Source organism: Bufo gargarizans, chromosome 6 (assembly GCF_014858855.1).
Source record: "Bufo gargarizans isolate SCDJY-AF-19 chromosome 6, ASM1485885v1, whole genome shotgun sequence".
Lineage (NCBI taxonomy): Eukaryota > Metazoa > Chordata > Amphibia > Anura > Bufonidae > Bufo > Bufo gargarizans.
Window position 1 is genome coordinate 13,501,930 of NC_058085.1, and position 21,104 is coordinate 13,523,033.

Sequence of the window (21,104 nt, forward strand, 5' to 3'; positions counted from 1 at the left end):
TGGGGGGAGTAGGAGGAAAGCACACTGTCCTCCGGAGTCCTCTATGATCCCTACAGGCCCCTTTCCCCCCAAACCCCACTGCTTGCTGCTGCCCTCCCCCTATCAAGAATACCCATATCCAACCAATACCATATATGAGCTTTATATTAAGTCTGCTGCTGTCCTCTTACTGTGGCACACTTCACTGACCAGTCCTTCAGTATGGGCCAGGGGTGTGGGGCACTCACTGGCTGATGACTGTCTTGAGGGCGGGCGGCAGATGGCGGGCAGAACGTGAGCGCAGAGGATAACTCTGCCACGCCGAGTGCACTCCTCTATTAGGATGACCAGATGTCCGGTTTTTAGACTCCTGGTCCTCCGTCCGGCACAAGGCCAGGACCGACTGCCAGAAGTCCTCCTTTTTTGTGGTCATCAGCGACTCTAGACTCGACGAGTACGGGGCACTTTAAGGATCACTCGCATCATGGCATAGAGCGCACCGACAGTCAATTCTGGTTTGTGCAGGCGCGGCCATGCATGAAGTGGAGGAACAGACTCTGAGGAACGCAGCTGCGGTACTCCCTGGTCTGTGCTGTGGGGCGTCGGGGATTGCTCAAAGGGGGGAAGGGCAGGCGCTGGTAATTTTGAAAGGGGTTAATAATACCTACTGTGTGGGTCCTGGGAACAGCTGAAAGGGGGAAATAAATAAGTGTGAAGAGGGGACTTAAAGGGGTTAAATACTGTGAATGAGGGACTGCTGAAAAGGGTCTATGTGAAGGCCCTTCACAGTATTTATTAACCCCTTTCAGCAGTTCCCCATTCACAGTATTTATTAAGCCCTCAGGGGACTGCTGAAAAGGGTTAATAAATACTGTGAATAGGGTACTGCTGAAAGGAGTTACCGTTAATAACTACTACTGTCCCTCCAGGACACCCATGACCCCTCCACAAGTTCTTACCTCTCCTCCACCCGGTTCCCGGCAGTCGATGGGGGCGTGGCTTAGCGGAGGCGGGCGTGGTTTGTAAGTTCTAGGGGCGTGGCCGGCGAGGTCCGTGAAGCCAGTGGCCACCCTAGTCTCTATGTGTGCCTGGCTGCGCTGCTCCTGCTGCCTGATACACTGGCCAATCAGCAGCAGCAGGATCCTTGCCTGGGAGGGAGATGCAGGCCGAACAATGGGTGGGGTTGGAGCCGGAGGGAGAAGTTCAAGAACGCCGCCTGAAACTATGAATAAACTGTCACTGTCTTGTGCAGAGTAGGGGGCGGAGCCTTCCATGCACTCCGGGCCCCCCTGTGCTGCGGGCCCCATAGCAACGGCGTGGTCTGCCTATATTGGCAGTACGCCACTGGCCCCAGCTCGTTGATATTTAGGGCCCTAATAAATGAGTCAAATTCGTCCGAACTTCCATTCCAGATGATGAAAACATCATCTATATACCTGGTCCAGAAGACGATCTTGTCACCCCCACCAAGTTTGTTTGTCAGGGAAGACCACTTGATCTTCCCACCAGCCCAGGAGGAGATTTGCATAAGTCGGGGCACATGGGCTTCCCATAGCGGTCCCCCTGAGATGGTGGAAGAATTGCCCATCAAAGAGAAAGAAATTGTGTGTGAGCACAAACTCGAGGAGGGTCACCACAAAAGTATTATGTAACTTGTGACAAACTGCCCTGGTTTTCATAAATGCTCTTGTGGCCATAAGGCCCTTATCATGGGGAATCGAGCTGTAAAGTGACTCCACATCAACGCTACCAAGAGACCACAATGGTTCGATATTCAGCGCTTCAATTTTGCGCAAAAAGTCCATTGTGTCTCTTGTGTAGGACGGAAGGTGGATACAAAACCTTTTAGGACACTATCTATGTATATCCCACTATTCTGAATGATGGAACCTACCCCTGACACGATTGGGTGACCCCTAAGGGGGGACGCCCCCTTGTGGATTTTCGGTAACCCGTAGAACGTTGCTGTCTGGGTTTAGTGGGAAGTAGAAAGCGGTACTCAGCATCACTAATCACATTGCTCAACAAACCGTCCTTGAGTATAGATGTGAGGTCTCCCAGAAAGATCTCAGTAGGGTCGGAGGGCAGCACACGATAGCAGTTCTTATCGTTCAGCAGTTGTTTGCACATATGTTTATATTGCAAGTGCCTCATCACCACAAGGTTTCCTCCCTTATCTGCCGGTTTCACTATAATTGAGGCATCCCTCTTGAGATTACGGAGTGCCTCTGTCTCATCACCGGACAGATTGTGGAAATATGGTTTCTTAGGGGGCAGTTTATTAATCTCCTCGGTGACCATCTGTAAGAATATCTCGATGTGGTCATAATTCATAGGTGGAGGTAATTTCCTGCTCTTCGGACGAAGGTCAGTGACTGGGCCCTGGCCCGGTATATGTGAACCTTCCTCATGGAGGTCACATAATACTCTAAAATCAACAAACTCGCTCTCCTGCAAGCCCAACTGTTCACAAGTCTTCCGGTTATTATTATTTTCTCCACTTTCCCTTCTAACACAGCATGGCTCTTATTCCCTTTATTGTCTTTTTCAAATATACAGTGATACCTCGGTTCACGAACTTAATTCGTGAACTGACTCTGGTCGCGAACCGAATTGGTTGCGAACCGAGGCACATTTTCCCATAGGGTTCAATGTAAATCCGGTTAATCCGTGCTGACCTTTTTTTGGGGGTTTTTGAAGCACAAAAATATGAAACAAATTACAATACACATTAGTACAGTATAGTAATGTATAAAGAGAGGACACTAACCTTGCTTCAGATGATTTCTGGCATGGAGGAAGGCAGGTGAGAGGCAGTTATTGTTTGGAGGGAGAGTCCCCCTCCATAAGGACATCAGGGGGAACTGTACAATACAGTAAGTACAGTACTGTAGTACAGTACAGTACTGTATGTGCTAAAAAGCACACCAAAAATCAAAAAATCACTTAAAATGTTTGCAGAGTACTCACAGTACTTCTTTCTGTGTCTCTTCTTCTCTCCACGGTCTTCCTACAGGAAGTCACGACCATGTGACAGCCTGGAAAATGCATTAAAATGGCCGCGGCTCCTGTTCGTGAACCGAGGCGGAGTTCGTGAACCGGAGCATATTTTTATGAACTTTTCTGTTCGAGTTTTCCATAATTCACAAGTTGGCATTTTCCCCAATTAACATTCATGCCTGCTACACTACAAAAAATCTTTAAGTGCAGGTTCACCCTATTTAAATCCGCTTGTGATTGGCATGCAAAAACGATATCGTCCATATACCCGAAGGATTTAACTCTTCTCTCTATACCTCCGGGTAAAAAAAACACCATCCAAACATTTGTCCTTCTGTATGGACTTTAAAAGTGGTTCCACTGCACAAATAAAAAGGATTGGGGAGAGAGGGCATCCCTGCCTAACGCCAGACTTAATATCAACCGCTGGACTAATTTTACCATTGATTAAAACATGACTAAAAACCCCATTGTACATACCTTTAATCACGTTCACTATTTTCATAGGGATCCCCATCTTCTCCAACACACTAAATAAAAACCTATGCGCCACTTTATCATAAGCTTTCTCAAAGTCTGTAGTTTCAATAAATAAGGGAATATTATTAAAACTAGCATAATAAATAATGTCACGCAATAAAATCAAGTTATCAGAGATCCTTCTTCCAGGGACTGCACAAACCTGGTACTCCCCTACCATATGACCGATCACCTCACTAAGTCGACTAGCAATAATTTTAGCAATAAGTTTATAATCACAATTTAGTAGTGTAATAGGATGCCAATTCTTAATCTCTTTTTCATCACCTTTTTTATGTATTAGGGTAACAATCCCTTTTTTCATAGAGGAAGAAATAAAACCATTATTAAAAACAAACTGCACCACACGACTCACCTCTTTCCCGATTATATCCCAATAAAAACAATAAAATTCTGCAGGGAGGCCATCACTTCCAGGAGTCTTCCCCTTTGCCATCCTCTGCACAGCGTTTCTAACCTCCTCCTCATTAACATCTTCTGTCAACAATTCTTTTCCTTCTTTTGGAATATCATCGGATAACACATTGCAATATTCCCGAATTTCTCTATCAGTTGCTTTACTCTCATTACTAAAAAGTGTCTCATAAAACCCACAAATATTTGCAATCATCTCATCGCCAAACACTTCTCCTTCATTAGATAAAACAGACTTAAAAACACCTTTAGCTTTAAAACTCTTTTTAAAAAAATATCTAGAGCATTTTTCGTCTTCTTCTAGATGCTGTACTTTTGATTTATATACAATATTTTTACCCCTGTCCACCAATTCTTTTCTCCTCTCCTCTTTTATCTCATTGATCTCTCTGTCCACCTCCAACCCACAATTCCTCAGCTTATACAGTGCTTCAAGTCTATAGATGAACAATTCCTCCTTCCTCCTTTTTTCTTGCGCCCTTTTCACACAAACACGTTTAAAATATACAGCAATCCTAACCTTGGTCCAGTCCCACCAATCCAAAATACAGGTAAAACTTTTTTGTTGTCTGACACAAGATAAAAACATTTCCCTAAAACCATTTTTAACTTCCATATCTTGTAACATACTTATATTAAGTTTCCAGTACCCTCTACCAAATACCACAGAATCCTTAATGCATATTTCAGCATGAACGACTTTATGATCTGATAAACTGGTCATCATATGGTCACATTTTATCACTTCCATCCCATCAGAAACTGAAATATAATCAATCCTAGACTTGGATCGACCACTGTCTGCAATATACGTATATCTCTCATCTCCAGTGACCATCAGTCAGCGTCCCTGAAATGCAAATCTTGCACCATTTCATTTAGCAGTTTAGAAGTCCCATCCGTTTTAGCTTCTGCGGTACTCTGTCTATCTTGTGCATCTCTAATACAATTAAAATCACCTAAAATAATAGTAAAATCTCTGCCAGGCATAAAAAGTTTAAGAGTTTCTAAAAATGACACACGTTCTCGTTTCTCAGCAGGTGCATAAACACTAAAAACTTTAAAACGCTGTCCTAAAAACTCCAAACACAAAAGAATACACCCCCCTGGCACCACCACTTTAAATTCTAAAACATTTATACTATTATTTTTAAGCAATATCCCAACACCTTCATTTTTATTACCTGTACAGGGTGACCAGAAAGACTTACCACAAACCCATTCCGATTCGTGAGGTGCAGATCTGATTCGTGAGGTGCACACTCTTGTAAGCAGATTATATCAGCTTTCACAGCTACTAAAACATCAAAAACAGCGGCCCTCCTAGTACTAGAGTCAATTCCACTAACGTTCAGGCTAGCAACCACCAAACTCATGAGTAATAAGTTAAAAATACTCACAGCCACTATAACTATTTTAAGTAGAGTTGAGCCGAACTTCCCGGAAATGTTCGGGTTCGGGATCCGAACCCGATCCGAACTTCGTCCCGAACCCGAACCCCATTGAAGTCAATGGGGACCCTAACTTTTCGGCACTAAAAAGGCTGTAAAACAGCCCAGGAAAGGGCTAGAGGGCTGCAAAAGGCAGCAACATGTAGGTAAATCCCCTGCAAACAAATGTGGATAGGAAAATGAATTAAAAAAAATAAATAAAAATTAACCAATATCAATTGGAGAGAGGTCCCATGGCAGAGAATCAGGCTTCACGTCAGCCACCACTGCAACAGTCCATTGTCAGATATTTAGGCCCAGCACCCAGGCAGAGGAGAGAGGTCCCGTAACAAAGAATCTGTCTTCATGTCAGCAGAGAATCAGTCTGCATGTCATAGCAGAGAATCAGGCTTCACGTCAGCCACCAGTGCAACAGTCCATTGTCATATATTTAGGCCCAGCACCCAGGCAGAAGAGAGAGGTCCCGTAACAGGGGATCTGGCTTCATGTCAGCAGAGAATCAGTCTGCATGTCATAGCAGAGAATCAGGCTTCACGTCAGCCACCAGTGCAACAGTCCATTGTCATATATTTAGGCCCAGCACCCAGGCAGAGGAGAGAGGTCCCGTAACAGAGGATCTGGCTTCATGTCAGCAGAGAATCAGTCTGCATGTCATAGCAGAGAATCATGCTTCACGTCAGCCACCACTGCAACAGTCCATTGGCATATATTTAGGCCCAGCACCCAGGCAGAGGAGAGAGGTCCCGTAACAGAGGATCTGGCTTCATGTCAGCAGAGAATCAGTCTGCATGTCATAGCAGAGAATCAGGCTTCACGTCAGCCACCACTGCAACAGTCCATTGGCATATATTTAGGCCCAGCACACAGGCAGAGGAGAGAGGTCCCGTAACAGAGAATCTGGCTTCATGTCAGCAGAGAATCAGTCTGCATGTCATAGCAGAGAATCAGGCTTCACGTCAGCCACCACTGCAACAGTCCATTGTCAGATATTTAGGCCCAGCACCCAGGCAGAGGAGAGAGGTCCCGTAACAGAGGATCTGGCTTCATGTCAGCAGAGAATCAGTCTGCATGTCATAGCAGAGAATCAGGCTTCCCGTCAGCCACCAGTGCAACAGTCCATTGTCATATATTTAGGCCCAGCACCCAGGCAAAGGAGAGAGGTCCCGTAACATAGAATCTGGCTTCATATCAGCAGAGAATTAGTCTGCATGTCATAGCAGAGAATCAGGCTTCACGTCACCCAACATTGGAACAGTCCATTGGCATATATTGAGGCCCCGGCACCCAGACAGAGGAGAGGTTCATTCAACTTTGGGTAGCCTCCCAATATAATGGTAAAATGAAAATAAAAATAGGATTGAATGAGGAAGTGCCCTGGAGTACAATAATATATGGTTAAGGGGAGGTAGTTAATGTCTAATCTGGACAAGGGACGGACAGGTCCTGTGGGATCCATGCCTGGTTCATTTTTATGAATGTCAGCTTGTCCACATTGGCTGAAGACAGGCGGCTGCGTTTGTCTGTAATGACGCCCCCTGCCGTGCTGAATACACGTTCAGACAAAACGCTGGCCGCCGGGCAGGCCAGCACCTCCAAGGCATAAAAGGCTAGCTCTAGCCACGTGGACAATTTAGAGACCCAGAAGTTGAATAGGGCCGAACCATCAGTCAGTACACGTACTGTTCCACCATGTTAGTGAAATGTTGCCTCCTGCTAACACGTTGCGTATAAGGTGGTGGTGCAGTTAGCTGTGGCGTGTTGACAAAATTTTTCCACATCTCTGCCATGCTAACCCTGCACTCAGAGGAGCTGGCCGTGACACAGCTGCCTTGGCGACCTCTTGCTCCTCCTCTGCCTTGGCCTTGGGCTACCACTTGTTTCCCTGTGACATTTGGGAATGCTCTCAGTAACGCGTCTACCAACGTGCGCTTGTACTCGCGCATCTTCCTATCACGCTCCAGTGCAGGAAGTAAGGTGGGCACATTGTCTTTGTAGCGTGGATCCAGCAGGGTGGCAACCCAGTTGTCTGCACACGTTAAAATGTGGGCAACTCTGCTGTCGTTGCGCAGGCACTGCAGCATGTAGTCGCTCATGTGTGCCAGGCTGCCCAGGGGTAAGGACAAGCTGTCCTCTGTGGGAGGCGTATCGTCATCGTCCTGCCTTTCCCCCCAGCCACGCACCAGTGATGGGCCCGAGCTGCGTTGGGTGCCACCCCGCTGTGACCATGCTTCATCCTCATCCTCCTCCACCTCCTCCTCATCCTCGTCCTCCTCTTCCTCTAGTAGTGGGCCCTGGCTGGCCACATTTGTACCTGGCCTCTGCTGTTGCAAAAAACCTCCCTCTGAGTCACTTCGAAGAGACTGGCCTGAAAGTGCTAAAAATGACCCCTCTTCCTCCTCAACCTCCTGGGCCACCTCCTCTTCCATCATCGCCCTAAGTGTTTTCTCAAGGAGACATAGAAGTGGTATTGGAACGCTGATAACGGCGTCATCGCCACTGGCCATGTTGGTGGAGTGCTCGAAACAGCGCAACAGGGCACACAGGTCTCACATGGAGGCCCAGTCATTGGTGGTGAAGTGGTGCTGTTCCGCAGTGCGACTGACCCGTGCGTGCTGCAGCTGGAACTCCACTATGGCCTGCTGCTGCTCGCACAGTCTGTCCAGCATGTGCAAGGTGGAGTTCCACCTGGTGGGCACGTCGCATATGAGGCGGTGAGCGGGAAGGCCGAAGTTACGCTGTAGCGCAGACAGGCGAGCAGCGGCAGGATGTGAACGCCGGAAGCGCGAACAGGCGGCCCGCACTTTATGCAGCAGCTCTGACATGTCGGGGTAATGGTGAATGAACTTCTGCACCACCAAATTCAGCACATGCGCCAGGCAAGGGATGTGCGTCAAACCGGCTAGTCCCAGAGCTGCAACGAGATTTCGCCCATTATCGCACACCACCAGGCCAGGCTTAAGGCTCACCGGCAGCAACCACTCGTCGGTCTGTTGTTCTATACCACGCCACAACTCCTGTGCGGTGTGGGGCCTGTCCCCCAAACATATGAGTTTCAGAATGGCCTGCTGACGTTTAACCCGGGCTGTGCTGAAGTTGGTGGTGAAGGTGCGTGGCTGACTGGATGAGCAGGTGGAAGAAGAGGAGGAGGAAGCCGAGAAGAAGGAGGTGGCAACAGGAGGCAAAGAATATTGCCCTGCGATCCTTGGCGGCGGAAGGACGTGCGCCAAACAGCTCTCTGCCTGGGGCCCAGCTGCCACTACATTTACCCAGTGTGCAGTTAGGGAGATATAGCGTCCCTGGCCGTGCTTACTGGTCCACGTATCTGTGGTTAGGTGGACATTGCCACAGATGGCGTTGCGCAGTGTACACTTGATTTTATCGGATACTTGGTTGTGCAGGGAAGGCACGGCTCTCTTGGAGAAGTAGTGGCGACTTGGAACAACATACTGTGGGACAGCAAGCGACATGAGCTGTTTGAAGCTGTCTGTGTCCACCAGCCTAAATGACAGCATTTCATAGGCCAGTAGTTTAGAAATGCTGGCATTAAGGGCCAGGGATCGAGGGTGGCTAGGTGGGAATTTACGCTTTCTCTCAAATGTTTGTGAGATGGAGAGCTGAACGCTGCCGTGTGACATGGTTGAGATGCTTGGTGACGGAGGTGGTGGTGGTGTTGGTGGTACATCCCCTGTTTGCTGGGCGGCAGGTGCCAACGTTCCTCCAGAGGCTGAGGAAGAGGCCGAGGCGGCAGCAGCAGAAGAGGCCGAGGCGGCAGCAGTAGAAGAGGCCGTGGCGGCAGCAGCAGAAGACGTAGCAGGGGGAGCCTGAGTGACTTCCTTGTTTTTAAGGTGTTTACTCCACTGCAGTTCATGCTTTGCATGCAGGTGCCTGGTCATGCAGGTTGTGCTAAGGTTCAGAACTTTAATGCCTCGCTTCAGGCTCTGATGGCACAGCGTGCAAACCACTCGGGTCTTGTCGTCAGCACATTGTTTGAAGAAGTGCCATGCCAGGGAACTCCTTGAAGCTGCCTTTGGGGTGCTCGGTCCCAGATGGTGGCGGTCAGTAGCAGGCGGAGTCTCTTGGCGGCGGGTGTTCTGCTTTTGCCCACTGCTCCCTCTTTTGCTACGCTGTTGGCTCGGTCTCACCACTGCCTCTTCCTCCGAACTGTGAAAGTCAGTGGCACGACCTTCATTCCATGTGGGGTCTAGGACCTCATCGTCCCCTGCATCGTCTTCCACCCAGTCTTGATCCCTGACCTCCTGTTCAGTCTGCACACTGCAGAAAGACGCAGCAGTTGGCACCTGTGTTTCGTCATCATCAGAGACTTGCTGAGGTGGTATTTCCATGTCCTCATCATCAGGAAACATAAGTGGTTGTGCGTCAGTGCATTCTATGTCTTCCACCGCTGGGGAAGGGCTAGGTGGATGCCCTTGGGAAACCCTGCCAGCAGAGTCTTCAAACAGCATAAGAGACTGCTGCATAACTTGAGGCTCAGACAGTTTCCCTGATATGCATGGGGGTGATGTGACAGACTGATGGGGTTGGTTTTCAGGCGCCATCTCTGCGCTTTCTGCAGAAGACTGGGTGGGAGATAATGTGAACGTGCTGGATCCACTGTCGGCCACCCATTTGACTAATGCCTGTACCTGCTCAGGCCTTACCATCCTTAGAACGGCATTGGGCCCCACCATATATCGCTGTAAATTCTGGCGGCTACTGGGACCTGAGGTAGTTGGTACACTAGGACGTGTGGATGTGGCAGAACGGCCACGTCCTCTCCCAGCACCAGAGGGTCCACTAACACCACCACGACCATGTCCACGTCCGCGTCCCTTTATAGATGTTTTCCTCATTGTTATCGTTCACCACAACAACACAAATATTATTTAGCCCAATGTATTGTATTCAAATTAAGCTGAATATAAATTTGAGGCCTAGTATTTAGGCGCTGGGTGACAGGTATAGGTTTACTGACAGAATTAGACTGGGATATGCACAGTAGCATGTGTGTGAAGTTATTGAGAATGACCCTATCAGCACCTTGATTCTGATATACCCTTTTAGGGATGTATTTAAAGTAGGCCTGATACAGCAGAAACCACTAAATTATGAAATTGCTAAATTGGGAATTGTATTTCAACCCAGAACAAAAACTGTGCTTTGATGGACACTAAATAACTTGCCCAGCCACAACAGTACAGCAGTAACGACAGATTTAGCTGGATATAAATTTGAGGCCTCGTATTTAGGCGCTGGGTGACAGGTATACGTTTACTGACAGAATTAGACTTGGAAATGCACAGTAGCGTGTGTGTGAAGTTATTCAGAATGACCCTATGTGCACCTTGAATCTGATATACCCTTTTAGGGATAGATTTCAAATAGCTCTGATACAGCAGAAACCACTAAATTAGGAAATTGCTAAATTGGGAATTGTATTTCAACCCAGAACAAAAAATTTGCTTTGACGGACACTAAATAACTTGACCAGCCACACCAGTAACAACAGATTTAGCTGGATATAAACTGGAGGCCTAGTATTTAGGCGCTGGGTGACAGGTATACGTTTACTGACAGAATTAGACTGGGATATGGCCAAAAAATAACCACACTATTGCTGGTTAAATGCACTTGGTGTGACAGCTTGACCAACCACACTACTGAGGGTTAAATGCACTTGGTGACAGGCGCAGCTTGCCCCTGATGTAGTATATGGCCAAAAAATAAACAGACTATTGCTGGTTAAATGCACTTGGTGACAGGCTCAGCTTGCCCCTGATGTAGTATATGGCCAAAAAATAAACAGACTATTGCTGGTTAAATGCACTTGGTGTGACAGATTTAGCCAAAAAACAACCACACCATTAAGGGTTAAATGCACTTGGTCGCAGCTTGTGCTGGCGCACCACAAGACACAAAATGGCCGCCGATCACCCCAGAAAAAAGTGACTGACAAACGGACTGGGCAGCCTAAAAACAGTGAGCAATTGAGTATCAGCAGCTCAATGATCCACAGCTGCAGATCGATCAATTAATCAAGTCCTTTGGAGGAGTTAATCTGCCTAATCTCGCCCTACTGTCGCAGCCGCAATCTCTCCCTACGCTGATCAGAGCAGAGTGACGGGCGGCGCTATGTGACTCCAGCTTAAATAGAGGCTGGGTCACATGGTGCCTTGGCCAATCACAGCCATGCCAATAGTAGGCATGGCTGTAATGGCCTCTTGGGGCAAGTAGTATGACGCTTGTTGATTGGCTGCCTTGCAGCCTTTCAAAAAGCGCCAAGAAAGCGACGAACACCGAACCCGAACCCGGACTTTTACGAAAATGTCCGGGTTCGGGTCCGTGTCACGGACACCCCAAAATTCGGTACGAACCCGAACTATACAGTTCGGGTTCGCTCATTCCTAATTTTAAGGAAACCTGACTCAACACCCTTCTTTCTATCATGTGACCAACATCAGGCGATCCTAGGTTGGAATCCCTGTCAGGATCACTCTGATTACCCAACCAGTTCCCTTTTTCACCTTTTTTATAACGTTTAGTATTAGAACCAGCATAATCCTCCTCATCAATTTCAAGGTCTTCCTCACTATAACATCTCTGTCCCTGAGTTATAGGGGCATCAAAATCACGCTCTTCCTGGCACTCCATTTCTTCCCCTTCACCAACCACATGATCCGGACACTCCTCCACCTTACTTGCCTGACTGCTAGAGATCTCTCCCATCAAATCCTTGATAGCAGCTTCAGCCTCCTGGGACCTTGACTTCTTTTTCCCAGCTCCCTTTAGCCCCGCCCCTTTATTTGCATCTGTTTTTCCCGCCAAACCATCTTTTCCCTCCAAAACAGTTTTTCCCTCCAAAACAGTTTTTCACTCCACATTCTCACAAACAATCTCCTCAATTTTCTCCTCTGTATCCACACTACTGTCATGTCCACCACCACCACTTCCACCAGCAATCACACTTTCCATACTTACAGTGTTTTGCACAATTACACTTGTTCCCCCTTTCACTTTGTCAGCATATGTTCCATCTTTTTTACTCTGCCCAAATCTCCCTCTTTTTTCCTCCACAATCTGCGCATGAGACTGCCTTGTACTAAAATACATGCATTTCCTTGCCAAATGATCACCACTTCCACAGACATCACAGTATTTTTTTCCTGACACTCTTTCACACTATGACCAGACTTTCCACAATTTCTACAGACCTCCCCTTTCTCAGGACACTCTTCCTGCAAATGACCATAGGTAAAACAATGTCTGCAGTATTTCAACTGGCCTTGATAGAATCAAAAGCCCCTCTCTCCACCAATCGACAAAACTGCAGGGACAGCACAATTTTTCTTAAACTTGACAAAAAAATCTCCTTTTACCATTCAAATAGCCATGTTTGTTAGTAAGCCTCCGGTTAAAGTTCACTTCATCACAATATCTCCTTAGAAAAACACTCACAGTATGGTCATCCACTTTAGGGTTGTACATATGCACAATAATAGCCTGTTTTACCAGTTGAAATGATGGCGTAATCTTCACATGATCCAAAAAAGCCGACCTCTTCTCCTCCTTCATCTTTATCAAATCCATGTACAGGTCCTTCTAAAAAAATTAGCATATTGTGATAAAGTTCATTATTTTCTGTAATGTACTGATAAACATTAGACTTTCATATATTTTAGATTCATTACACACAACTGAAGTAGTTCAAGCCTTTTATTGTTTTAATATTGATGATTTTGGCATACAGCTCATGAAAACCCCAAATTCCTATCTCAAAAAATTACCATATCATGAAAAGGTTCTCTAAACGAGCTATTAACCTAATCATCTGAATCAACTAATTAACTCTAAACACCTGCAAAAGATTCCTAAGGCTTTTAAAAACTCCCAGCCTGGTTCATTACTCAAAACCACAATCATGGGTAAGACTGCCGACCTGACTGCCATCATTGACACCCTCAAGCAAGAGGGTAAGACACAGAAAGAAATTTCTGAACGAATAGGCTGTTCCCAGAGTGCTGTATCAAGGCACCTCAGTGGGAAGTCTGTGGGAAGGAAAAAGTGTGGCAGAAAACGCTGCACAACGAGAAGAGGTGACCGGACCCTGAGGAAGATTGTGGAGAAGGACCGATTCCAGACCTTGGGGGACCTGCGGAAGCAGTGGACTGAGTCTGGAGTAGAAACATCCAGAGCCACCGTGTACAGGCGTGTGCAGGAAATGGGCTACAGGTGCCGCATTCCCCAGGTCAAGCTACTTTTGAACCAGAAACAGCGGCAGAAGCGCCTGACCTGGGCTACAGAGAAGCAGCACTGGACTGTTGCTCAGTGGTCCAAAGTACTTTTTTCGGATGAAAGCAAATTTTGCATGTCATTCGGAAATCAAGGTGACAGAGTCTGGATGAAGACTGGGGAGAGGGAAATGCCAAAATGCCTGAAGTCCAGTGTCAAGTACCCACAGTCAGTGATGGTCTGGGGTGCCATGTCAGCTGCTGGTGTTGGTCCACTGTGTTTTATCAAGGGCAGGGTCAATCTAGTTAGCTATCAGTAGATTTTGGAGCACTTCATGCTTCCATCTGCTGAAAAGCTTTATGGAGATGAAGATTTCATTTTTCAGCACGACCTGGCACCTGCTCACAGTGCCAAAACCACTGGTAAATGGTTTACTGACCATGGTATTACTGTGCTCAATTGGCCTGCCAACTCTCCTGACCTGAACCCCATAGAGAATCTGTGGGATATTGGGAAGAGAAAGTTGAGAGACGCAAGACCCACCACTCTGGATGAGCTTAAGGCCGCTATCGAAGCATCCTGGGCCTCCATAACACCTCAGCAGTGCCACAGGCTGATTGCCTCCATGCCACGCCGCATTGAAGCAGTCATTTCTGCAAAAGGATTCCCGAAAAAGGATTCCCGACCAAGTATTGAGTGCATAACTGAACATAATTATTTGAAGGTTGACTTTTCTGTATTAAAAACACTTGTATTTTATTGGTCGGATGAAATATGCTAATTTTTTTAGATATCATCAATTTTAAAACAATAAAAGTCTTGAACTACTACAGTTGTGTATAATGAATCTAAAATATATGAAAGTCTAATGTTTATCAGTACATTACAGAAAATAATTAACTTTATCACAATATGCTAATTTTTTTTGAAGGACCTGTAGATCCTTTGGCATAAACCCTCAGAAGAGACAGTCAAATCATAAATGCCCTGTTTAGGAAAATCTTTCAGTGCAAGCACATCTGTTACCTTAAGGTAGGAAAGTTTCTTCAGAACCTCTCCCACGATCTTGTCCAGTCCGATGTTCAAACGGTATCCATCCTCGACCTCAAGTCGAACGGTGTCCTCGAGTCCACGAGACATAATTTTTTAAATTTTTAAATTGGCAGGCTCCCAAAAAAGTTTGCCTACAGATCGCACTCGATCATACCCCAGGGCCCCCTGCAAGGAGGACCCTGATATACTCCTTCCAACCAGAACCAACCGCAGCACACAAGATTTTTTTTATAACCATATCAGTTCAATCAAGAGCAACCACATAGTTTTCTTGAATAATCAAGATCGCCCATAAGTTGCAGTCAGTTTACATATCTTTTTATTTTTTATTTTGAATATTGTGAGAAAGAAAACCTTATCTATCTAATTAAATGCCTCCACTTCCATACGCCCTCCGCATCCATGCTTGAGTTCTTCTTCTTATCCCATACATAAATCACATAGAGTCTAGACAACATTAGCTTAATACATTCAGATTCAAGCATTGTCTTTCTTTTAAACACAAGCAAATTTCTTACATCCCATAGACTTTCTCTCATACAAATCATAATAAACCATAACAACCTTTTATTCATTTTCCCACTTGCTCCCATTCCAAACAGGGTCACTTTCCAAGATACACTGGCCACACCCGTCAGTTCCTTGACAAAATTCCCAATTTTACCCCAAGCCGTTTTTGCATACTTACACTGCCATACTAAATGTATTACCGACTCACATTCGCCACATCCTTCCCTTGGGCATTTTTCAGATCTAATTAAATCTCTCTTTTTTTGAAAATTTCTCACTGGCAAAATATTCTGGCAACTCATCCAAATTATGTCCTTTTGTCTATTCGACATTCCAGCAGTTAACATTTTTTTCCATACTCCCTCTGCCTCATTTGATCTTAATCCAACAATATCACATGCCATCTCTTTCTCACGTACTTTCTTCATAACCTTCTTTTTATCCTTGAAATCAAACATCCTTATTACCCATAGGTCATATTTTCTAATAAATTTCTCAATAGCCACATACCAAATTGGACTCTTAAAGGAAACTGGCACCCTTGCATCTCGTTCAGCCATATATTTAAACATACATGCAGACTTATTATTTTTCCCAAATAATACTACAAGCATTTTAATATAATTAACAAAAAAGACAATTTCAAACTTTGGGAGATCTAATCCAGCATTCAAAAGGGTCTTATGAACCCATTCACGCTTCAATTTATCCATCCGGCTGCCCCACAGAAACGTAAAACACTATTTCTCTACTTTCATAAATACTGGTAGTATAATTGGCAACACAACTGTTTTTATAATTAGAACTTTACCACTCAACGTAAGATCTGTCATACGCCAAAAATTCATTTATTTCTGAATCCTCTTTTCACAATCATTCCAACTCTCCATTCCTTTCAGGTCCTCATTAAACCAAATACCAAGCACTTTTATCACATCTTCCACATTACTAACAGACTCTAACTTAATATTTTTATCCCCAAAACACTTAAAATTACATTTACCCCAATTAACCCTAAAGGCTGACGCACCACAAAAGAAATCTAACAACAATTTTCCTCTCCTTACCTCAGCTATATTCTCACTTAAAATAACAATATCATCCATGTACCCCAAAACCTTTACACACTTACCCATAGATCCTGGCACCAACAATCCTTTTATAAACGTATCCTTTCGCACTAAACACATCAGAACCTCAATCACACTTAAGCACAGGCGACATTGGACAACCTTGTCTCACACCAGAACAAATATTAACTAACCAAAAACCTACTTGACACATTCTCATACAAACACTTAACACATTGAATAAAGGCTGCAGGCATTCCCATTCTCTCTAATACTGCAAACATAAACTCATGAGCCACCCTATCGAAAGCTTTTTCAAAATCAATAGAAAACAGCATACATTTTTGTTTCCTAATCAGGCAATCCCCTATCATATCTCTTAACAGTAAAAGATTGTCATTCATGCTCCTTCCAGGCACTGCACATACTTGATCTTCCTCAACCACACTTCCAATTACCTCACGCATTCTATTTGCAAGTAATTTACTGAACAACTTGTAGTCCGTATTTAATAAGGAGATTGGCCTCCAGTTCTCCAATCTATTTTTCTCTCCTTTTTTATAAATCAGGACCACAATCCCCCCTTTCATAGACTGACACATCCTACCATTCTTCCTCATGTATTCACATAGCTCTACCAAGTCTTCACCTAAAACCTCCCAAGTTTTAACATATAATTCTACTGGGATACCATCACTCCCGAGAGTTTTATTCCTCTTTGCTCCCATCACAACCTTCTTCACCTCTTCACTTGAAAATTCTTCACACATAGATTGACATTCACCTTCACTCAATTTTGCTTCCAAACCGTTTAACACATCCATCCCCAAACTTTTATCCACCCATTTATTTTCATACAGTTCTGACTAAAAGGATTCAACCACTCTCAACACATCTTTCCTATTGACAGACTCTCCTACATTATTAATTAAGGTATTCATATCCTCTTTTTTCCCACAGGTTTTTAAAAAAAAGAATATCGTACACTTCTCATCTTTATCTAATATCTCCACTTTTGACCTATATATGATTTCTTTACCCTTTTTTCTCAATTATCTCTTACCTTTATTTTATTACTTCATCCAGTGCATCCTTTACATCCACTCCTAAACCATGTAACTTCCCCAATCTCAGATTCAAATTCTTATATTCATTCCTACGCTTTCTTGCCTTTTTATAACCCCACTTCTTAAAGAAAGATCTAAACATAACTTTCATCCAATCCCACCACTCTAAGATAAACTTAAATTCCTTTTTACTCCTTTTCCACCCCTCATACTTAGATTTGAAAGCATTCAAAACACATTCATCCTCCAACAAACTTACATTCAGTTTCCAAAACCCACGACCATATAAACACTTTCCTTCTCCTTCCACACAACAAGTCAAACACGCATGGTCAGAGAAAAATACATCTTCTTGTGCAAAATTCCTACAGGTTAACTTATTAGAGGTAAAAGTAATATCTATCCTAGATGTAATATCACCCCTATCTGATTTAAAGGTTGGAGGTAATGGTTTACCCCCCACCTCAGCAGCGTCCATTAAAGAGAGGTCTGACACTAATTACCTTAACTTCTTTCCTGTAACATCCATTTTATCTCCTTCAATGCTACAGTTGAAATCTCCAAGCAAAACAATAGGCATTCTTCCGACCAAAAAAACACTCAGTCTTTCTAATAAATCCATTCGCTCCTCCTTTCCAGTCGCACAATAAACATTCACAACTTTAATCTTCCAGTTTCTGTATTTAACCACAGCCATCACACACCTTCCTGGCTCTATCACTGTGTATTCCTCAAAACTAAAATTTCTATTCCCTAACAGTATTCCTACACCATTATTCCTGTTTGCACACGAGCCAGACCAAATAGACTCTCCAGCAGGCCAGTCTAGTCTGCTCAAAGATTCGGAAATTCCACATTCTTTAAGTGAAATAATATCCGCTTTTTGTTTTTGTAAAAAATCATAAATAGTCATACGCCTTGGCTTAAATTTCAAAAGTCTCACGTTTAGGGATAAGACATTAAGTGTAACTTCGGCAGCCATATTTTAACTTTATCCCTGGTGTAATTTCCTATACCCCATATTTTCTTCAGCCGACTCCTCCTGGGGGTGGGAAGCCGGAGAAATAATCCCTGCTTTCTCCTACATCTAAAAAAGATGCATTGTCAGGAATCACAGACTCTGGGTATGATTCCCTAACAGGGCTCACCCCATCCATACTTAAAGGTGAAACTGCTATTCGGGGTCTTTTAGGTGCCTGATTCGTCATGTCTTCTGACGGCCATATTTGAGCTTTATTATAGTCCCCCTGTCCTCCACCCTCTGGGGGTGCAGATGCTTCACTCCAGTTTAAAACTGGTGTTCTAGAAAGGGAAGAAGAAACAGACATTTCTCCTTTACCCTCTCCTTCTCCCTGCAAGCCAGTCTGGGCACCTGAGAGCTGGGATATGAAATCCTCTACTTCTGCTTCTGGGATTTCTACTTCTGCTATCTGCATTGCTGATTCTTCCCTTTCCTCTGTCTCCTCCACCTCCCCTGCAGTTCCACCTCTTACCACATCTGCATATTGGCGTTCTTTCCCTATTCGGAGATTGCAGTTCTTAAACGCATGGCCTACTTCTCCACATACATTGCAAACAATCAGGTCAACACATCCCCCTGCCAGATGTCCGGTTTTGTTACATTTTGTGCATCTCAGGATAGGAACCATACAGGTTTCCCTTGTGTGACCGTATACCCTACATCTCCTACAGAAGCTAGTTATACCAGTAAAAAACAGTATGCCTGCATCCCTCCCGATAGTGAATTTCTGCGGAGGGTAGCGCATACCCCAGGGACCATTGGGGTCTGCAGCAAACCGAAAAAAAAATGTATACTTCCCTGTCCATAGGGATTCCGAATTTTTTATTTTATGTGAGAACTGCACAAAGTCACAGTAGTTCCTTAGAAAAGCTTCAATGTGCTCTAAACGTACATGCAGATTATACATCAACACCACAAGATGAACATCCTGATTATAAAGCAATACGAAAGTAAGTCCTTCCAGAGCAGGGTTATTTTCTTCATGTTTCAAAGACATATGGAAATTATGGCATGCACTTATAGAAGTTAAGTACAGCACGCCAAGCAGAAAAACTGATAAGGAGTGAATGGAGAGTAGTAAAAAAAAAAAAAAAAAAAAAAAAAAGAGTATGCATTGTTGATTGTGATGTCACGGCCCCATTGTTGAGTGTTCCGTCAGGGCCCTTGTGATGTCATCCACTGACCTGACCTTACTTGACCTCTGACCTGACAAGCCCCTTGTGACACGTGTAGTGTTCCGTCCATTGTCCAGACAGGGTAGGTCCAGCTGTTGCTGATGCATAGGAAGTGCTGGAGTACTTTTTAGCCTCCAAGTCATCCATCCAGTTTAAAAGATCCACAAGAAGGAGACACAGGCAAACAAACTTTACTTATTTACTAAAGCACTAGAAAAGCAAATTGGTTACATGAAGCAAACTTTCTACAAAAGGGTCAATTCCCAGGAACAACTCAGCACCCTGCACAGGTGTGCACAATAGGCCCAAATCAAACTCAAGGTGCAGGGAGTGGAGGTCCAAATACTTCATTCAGGTGATATTCAAACACTTCATTCAGGTGATAAGCCAATTAACCCATCAATTAAGCCATCAGTCTTAATTGGATTTGGGGTGTGAGGAGAGGTGACTGACTGACTGGCTGGCTGGGGTGCTTTGTGCTGGAACAAACCCACACACAGCTGATGCAATTAGGAGATTGACAGGCTAGATGCAGCAGGAATGCAGAAAGCAGAACACAGCACAGCACAGCCCTCACAGAGGAGAAGCTGAAGTGCAGACTCCTAAGGCAGGACACAGCAACTTTCCACTTGATTGCTTGGAAGGATGCTTGCAATCCATCTCTCAATTTCATCCTGTTTTTTTTTATACTGGATTAGAAAGGGTGCACCGGTCCTGGAGGCACTGCAATACCAGGTCAATGCGTGGAGTGGACAGAGCAAGCTCTTTTTCCATCTCCTTGTTCGAAAAATCCATTTATTATATGATCCCCAGACAGAGGACGTATCAGATATTAAACTGATAAGAACAGATTTTTTTTTTTTAAGTTGACTATCCCAAAGGGATATATTTTATTAAAATCAATCTTTACATAAGAAGCTCATAATAAATTAATAAAACAGTTTTACAGAAACATATAAATATTATATAATTGACCCCCATTCCCTTAAAAACCATTTGTGGCACATAAAAGGAGCATTTTTTTTGTCTATTACATTAGTAAAACTGGCAGTGACGGCTTAGATAAATTAAAAAGATCATTCCCCTGTGGAACATGCAAGGCATGTAAAAACATGATAAAAACCACAGAATTTACTGGCTTAAACCATAACAAAAGATATAAAATCAGAGATCATGTTCCTCAAAAGGAGTAATATACCATGCTAGGTGTCCCTGTGACACGATCTACATAGGTCTCACAACCAGAGAGTTAAGAATACGAATCAGGGAACACATACGTGATATAGAGAAAAGTAAAGAAGAAGAAGACCTGAATAACCTCAAAACAATACCCAGACATTTTAAATTATATCACCAGAGCAATGAAAAACTCCTAAGGTTCACAGGAATAGACCAGATCCACATGGGAATACGAGGAGGAGATCTTGGTAAAAAGTTGGCCCAAATTGAGAGTAAGTGGATCTTCAGATTGGGGACGATGGCACCCAAGGGACTGAATGAAACCCTGGGATTTAGTTCCTTCCTTTAACTGTAGGAGGTTTTAGATTAGTTTTTTTTTTAATTTAGAGATAGATATATAATATTTTAATACTGTCTTA

The 21,104-nt window shown here is 44.3% G+C and overlaps 1 non-coding gene across 1 annotated transcript; it reads right to left on the minus strand.

The window, feature by feature from the left end:
- Window positions 1-20,204: 20,204 nt before the first annotated feature.
- Window positions 20,205-20,393, minus strand: LOC122942736. The gene has a single exon (XR_006390676.1). It is a non-coding gene; the product is annotated as a U2 spliceosomal RNA (small nuclear RNA).
- Between the last annotated feature and the right edge of the window lie 711 nt (window positions 20,394-21,104).